This window comes from Nanorana parkeri, unplaced genomic scaffold (genome assembly GCF_000935625.1).
Source record: "Nanorana parkeri isolate BGI_ZX_2015 unplaced genomic scaffold, ASM93562v1 scaffold1713, whole genome shotgun sequence".
Classification (NCBI taxonomy): domain Eukaryota; kingdom Metazoa; phylum Chordata; class Amphibia; order Anura; family Dicroglossidae; genus Nanorana; species Nanorana parkeri.
The window spans coordinates 170796-177484 of record NW_017307981.1 but is presented as its reverse complement, the minus strand read 5'-3'; positions in this window follow the sequence as shown (position 1 = coordinate 177484).

The window sequence follows — 6689 nt, the reverse complement described above, 5'->3', positions numbered from 1 at the left end:
AATACAAGCAGACACTTACCCATCATACGAGCAGGCAGGCGTGTGATTGGCCCCAAATTTATTCTGCAGCAGGACAAAGACCCCAAACATACATCCAATGTCCTTAAGAACTATCTTCAGCGTAAAGAAGAACAAGGAGTCCTGGAAGTGATGGTTTGGCCCCCACGGAGCCCTGATCTCAACATCATCGAGTCTGTCTGGGATTACAAGAAAAGAGAGAAGGATTTGAGGCAGCCTACATCCACAGAGATCTGCGGTTAGTTCTCCAAGATATTTGGAACAACCTACCTGCCGAGTTCCAAAAACTGTGTGCAAGTGTACCTAGAAGAGTTGATGCTGTTTTGAAGGCAAAGGGTGATCACACCAGATTTTAGTTTGGATTTCTCTTCTGTTCATTTACTTTCCATATTGTTAATTGAAAAAAAAAAAACTATGAACAATTTTTTTTCTGAGAGCATTCGTACTTTACAGCATTTTTTCACACCTGCCCAAAACATTTGCACAGTACTGTGTATAATATATACTGTATGTATTTTTTTCCCCACACCCCTGATTGCTAGGTGTTATACTTACATTCAGCCTCGATCCAGCAATATGGCTCTGCTTGGAGGTGCACGGCATTTTCTTCAAAATGGCCATTTGGCACTGTGTGTGTGCACCACAGTCCTGTGGGAGTCCTGCGTGAGTGTTGTACTCCAACCGACCACTTCAGGCAGTACAAGCAAAAGCTGTGAAGATCGCTGGGTTGGGGCTGAAAATAAGAATAAATACAACATAATTAAATAATAAAAATAAATAAGTACAGTTGTACTTTAAAGCTTTTTTCAGATGCAGCTTATAGAGAATTCTGGTAATACCACCTATCCACTATGATTTGAGATTTTGATGTGTAAAATGCATATTAGTTCCTCTACTGTCTTTTCTCTGGCAAGGTGGAACAAGTGCAATGTGAGTATTATATATTGCACTCAAACATCCTGCAAGTAAAAATTCTGTTTCATCTATTGTCAATCTGCTTGAAATGTACGAGGGTACCTTATACAGTATTTGAGAGTTGCCCTCAACACCTGCTTCAGATGTTGGGATGCTGGGCTGACTCATACCAATAAAGTGTGCAGTGTCAGGTTAGAACATGGCATTTCTTGCAAAGTACAAAACCACATACAACTTGCACAACCCAGATAACACCAGATGTTTATATGCCAACAGCTTCAGATTCTTTTTGACAGGTCTAAAAAGCTTATAGACAGCAGATCAATAGCTCTGCACTACCTCATCACCAAATTGCTCCTCCAAAGAGAAAGTTCAAGCTCTGCAGAGCAAAGGGTATCTGAGTCTACAGGAGTAATGTTAAAGTACATCAAAACCCAATTTCTAAAATGTTAACATCATTTTAAAAGTTGTTTTAATTTTTTTTTATATGCAGCCTTTAATATAATAAATGCAATTCCTGTTATAGGTTGGCAACTCTCTCCCAGTGGTGCTCCTGCATTGTCAACCTGTCCGCTGTTGTCGCTGTCACTCAGGAAACAAGTCCAAAGCAGCGATGTGCAGCCAGCACTGGAGCAAGTGCATGTAGACAGGAAGTAGATGAAAACAGTAGTGTTGTGATTTAAAAAAAAATAGAAAGAAGGGTGAAAATAGTATTTTATGAAAAAAGATGTCAGTTGTTTATGATACATGGTGCTGTTACAAGCTATGTGGTCAATTTGGAGATCCACTGGCCCTGCAAATCTCTGTGAATGTTTATTTTGTGCGAATGGATGGACACATCGAACATTCTTCTTATATTTTCATGTTGTTTTTTCAAATGTCATCTTTTAATACTGCATTATTGCATTTAGATAGAGCTGAGGAGCACAGGTAAATGGTATATATCTCCATGCTTTTTAGCTCCATCTAATTATTCATTTCCTATGCTCCTCCGCTCCATCTAGTGGCCATAATGCAGTATTATAAGCTGATATTCGAACATTCATTTTACTTATAAAATATACAAGAGCGTTCATTTTGTGTATCCCGTTGCACAGTGCGAACATTCACAGAAATTCACAGGGGCAATTGCTCTGCAAATTGTTTATAAATAGACCCCTAAATGTCATCAAGTTAGGTTTTACATCTACTTTAAATGACCTGTGTCTTCAGTTACCTTCTCACTTGCTTCCTTATCAAAATTTAAAGATAGCAGATCTTCAGTTCTGACTAAATAGCAAGTAACAAGTATATGTAAATTATGGAATAAGAGAGCGACCTAACTACAGAGTGTGAAAAGGCAAAACTTCCACTGTTCAAAGCTTTGGAATACTTTTGAAAACACAAGCTTCTCCACTTGAGCCTGGTGTAGGTGCAAAACAGATGCGTATGTTGGATGTGTGCTGAATGCAACACTAGTCACATTATAAAAGGACTTTTTTTTTTCATTAAAGAACAGAATGTTGCCAAAAGTTGGCAAATGTTAAATTATTATTAATATTTTATATACAGGGTTTCTATAGCACCAACACTTTGCTGTTGCTGTGTGGGGATGAATTGTTTGAGAAAGTGATAGTTCAGTGGTTAGGTTGAGGTAGGATAGGCTTCCCTGTAGAGATGAGTCTTTAGGGATTACTAGGGGACATAGGCACTTTTGCCATGTCCATTTTAATCAAAGTGTCTATTTTAACCCCTTCATGACTGAGGAATTTAAAAAAAAAATGTTTGTGTACATGTTATAATCCACATTTTAGACCTGAAAATTACTTAAAACTCAAAAACATTATATATTTTCTGAAAAGCCAAGACTCTATAGAATAAAATGGTTGCAGTTGAAAATTTGTATATTGCACGATATTAGCGTAACTCGTTATCAAACCCCAAAATATAATGATAAATGCCCCAAACAGAATAACATACCCATTTTCTGAATAAAATATAAAAGATGAGGTTACATCGAATAAATAGATACCAAACATGCCCAGGTTAAAAATTGTGTGCGTCCATGAAACTGCAACAAAATTCAGTACCCCAGAAAGTCCATAGACAATGATTTAAAAGCCCCTACAGGTCATCAGTTTAGAGATACGTGTAAATATTGGCCCTAGAATTATTGCTCTCACTCCAGTGTGCGTGGCAATACCCAAGATGTGTAGCGCGATTGTTATTTTAATGCATAAGCGCACCCAACTTATGTTTACGTGCATGCTCGCGGTGGCAGGGGGTTCTAAAAATGTTTTTGTTTTTACATTTATTTGATTTAATATTAATTTTAAAAACAGTTTTTTGTTTTTTTTAAAACTGTACTTCACTTTACTTTCATTACTATCATCCCCCCATGTGATAGCAGATTGGCAGTGACAGGTCCTCTTTAAGGTGACACTGGGGGTCCAAAAGACTCCTAGTATCACCTTTACACGCTCAATAAGCTATTGAAGTGCAGATCACACTTCAATAGTTTATAGCTGGGATTCAGGAGCCCAGCACTGACAGTTATGGGACCGGAAGTGATGTAATCTGCATCGCTCCCGGTCCAATAGTACGGGAAGGTGATCGGTGAATGGACGTTCGCCGATCACCTCCCAAGCTTCCCCCCGACACCAGAGAAGCCAGGTAGGAGGGGCAGCGAAGCCTGGGAAACACGGCGGGGCGTTTACTGGCCCATAGAAGCGATCTGGCGGCAGCTTTGCCGCCAGAATCGCTTCTACTGTAAAGCTGACAGTCGGCTTTACAAGTTTAAACAGAGTCCTGGTGGCAGAGTCTGTTTAAACGGGCCCGATGCCAGCGACGTACTGTGGACGTCACTGGTCATTAAGGGGTTAATATAAGCGTCAGTCAGTGCACTTAGGTAACGTAACATATAATGACTTCATATGATGACTTCCTCTTCTCACCATCCCTTCTCTTCTTCCACACAGGTATTCACATTTAATTTCTACTCCACCCTGCTTGAACATCTAACTATCTGCTGCTGCGCTTACATGAAATGTTTGATGAATATATTTATAAACAGAGCAAATGCCTCCCCAGGAATGAGACAAATCTTTATAGACCAGTGGTGATCAACATTACTTGATAAAGGGGGCCTTAAATGTGGCCCCTGGCATCAGCAAAGGGCCACACATAATATTCATTGAATGTATTGCTATTGAAAGCTGAAAGGCTGAAGGAATACAAAAGGAGATGGTTAAAGACTACGAATATGCTGTAGAAGTTGTTGGAGACTGGGGACACATCATATGAGGCTGCTAGAGATCACTGTTATTACAACCCCAGTCAGTGCTTCCATATTTGTATTCCCTAAAGCCCCCTTAAATTCCTTGTGCCACATAACATTTGTTACTCAACAAGGTCCGTTATAAATGAAGATCAGATGAAAAACTTGTTAACTTTATTTGGAGTGCATGAACTGTACACTCCATTCAGGTCCTGGCACAGCAGCGTGATGTGCTGTACATCAGTGCAGTGACCTTCAGTGCAGGTCAATGCACTGTGAAGAAATGCAGCATGTCTCCATATTTTTGCAGTGCTCTTTACCACACCGCAGATCACACCTGTGTTGTGGTGTGAACTGGACACACAGAAAACAATTGCTTTCTATTTGTTTTAGCAGTGACTGGTGTTGTTTAATTGTTGAAAAACATCAGTCACTGCATCTAGTGTGAACAGGCCCTTCAAGCGGACCTTTACACTCAAAAATCAAATTGTACCAATGCATCCCTCTATGTATGATGCTAAATAATAACATAGACATGTCCGGTGTAAAATGCTTTGATTTTGAAATACTTTCACTTGCAGAGCATTCACTTCCTGCTTTGAGAGGGCAACTGACTTCAGTTTGCCAAAGCAATGCACAGTGGGTTTGCCTTGTCATCAACAGAGCATTGCTGGGAAATCTCATCTGAGAAGGAATTTTCCTCCCCTGAGATGATGTGCATGGTAACCTACCCTTAGTAAACATGGCCACTGTAAGAAGACTGGGGAAGAAAAGAGAATAAGGTATGCAAAGAATAAAAAGCCGGCAAATATCTAGAAGTATGTGTTTGTAGATTGTCAGTACTAAACATTTCTAAAGGTGTGTTTGTTGTTATTTTAAAGATATGGGTAAAGGTCCACTTTAATGACAGGTCCACTTCACACTTGTAGTTCATATCCTGTATATCATTTAAACGTTTGAAGTATGTACCGCTTTCCTGTTCATTTGTATGCAAACAGTTACTTTGTTTATTTCTTAATTTTGTTTGCAATATTGTATAGGATTAGGCAATGAAGTGACATCTGTAAACACTTCCTACCATATATTTTGTTTTTTTTCTTGCTGTGCTGTCTGATGCTGCTTTTATCTGAATAACAGACATGGGGCAGGAGAGAGCCGTTCTTGCAGGGAACAACGTTATTTAAAGAAGAACTCTGAGCATAATCATTCTTATCCCTTGTAGTGGTGCTACCCCCGCACTGCAAGGGTTAAGTGCTCATCTTCGTCTAGGGATTAAAAAGAAAAAAAAATGATACTCACTTGAACCTCGGAGCCAGCTAGCTGCTACACCAGCCCCTACAGCCTGTCTCCTCCATTCCAGCGATGGAATGTCCCTCGGCATCCTCACGTCCTTTACAATCTATAGGACGTGATGACTCACAGGACCTCTCCCGCAGAGAGGCTGCAGGGACTGATCTAACAGTCAGCTGGCTCTGAGGTGCAAATGAGTATATCTTTCCTATTTTCATTCCTAGACAAACATGAGCACTTAACTCTTGCAGTGTGGGGGTAGCCCCATTCATTGACCCCATTAACACTGTATATTAACTAAGTTAATAAGAGAAACACAATCCTCAAATTTCAGTCCTAAGTCTTTCTATCAGATCACTGTGCTCAGACAAACCTTGATTCAGCCATGTTGCCTGCTGTAACAAAAAATCAAAAAGATAAGAAATATATATACACTGAGTGGCCAGATTATTATGACCACCTGACGTTTGTAGGCAAATTAGCTATAATTAGCTATAATTTTGCGCTGAAGTTGCTAGAAGGCCAGACCATTATAAATAGGGAAGCAGGTTGTTTACCACGACAGTAGAAGTGATTGTTTCCTGAAGATATGGGTAAACAACGCGATTTAACAGCCTTTGAACGTGGAATGATTGTTGGCGCTCGGAGCCATGGAGCGAGTATCAGCAAAACAGCAGAATCCGTTAAATGTTCAAGAGCAGCTGTTGTTAAAGTGTTTAAAGACTGGACTGTCAGCCGAAAATCTGGGTCTGAACGTGCGAATTGTGGCCGTCAGCGACTAGTCAATGTTAGGGCAGAACGGAGAGTGGCAAGACTGGTACAAGACAACAGAAGGGCAACAGTGCATCAAATTACTGCAGATCTTAATCAGGGATCCTCTCAAATGATCTCTGAACACACTGTTCGCCGTACACTGCATCGTATGGGATATGGAAGCCGAAGGCCTGTTCGAACACCTTTGCTGTCTGCAGTTAACAAGATAAAACGTCTCCAATTCGCACAGGAACACAAGGATTAGTCAGTTCGAGCACTGGAAAAAAGTAATGTGGTCCGATGAATCACGTTTCCAGTTGCATCATGCAGATGGCAGAGTGAGAATTTGGCGGGAACAGCATGAAAGCATGCACCCCACATGCATGAGTACAACCCTTCAAGCTGGTGGGGGCAGTGTTATGGTTTGGGGCATGTTTTCCTGGCATGATTTGGGCCC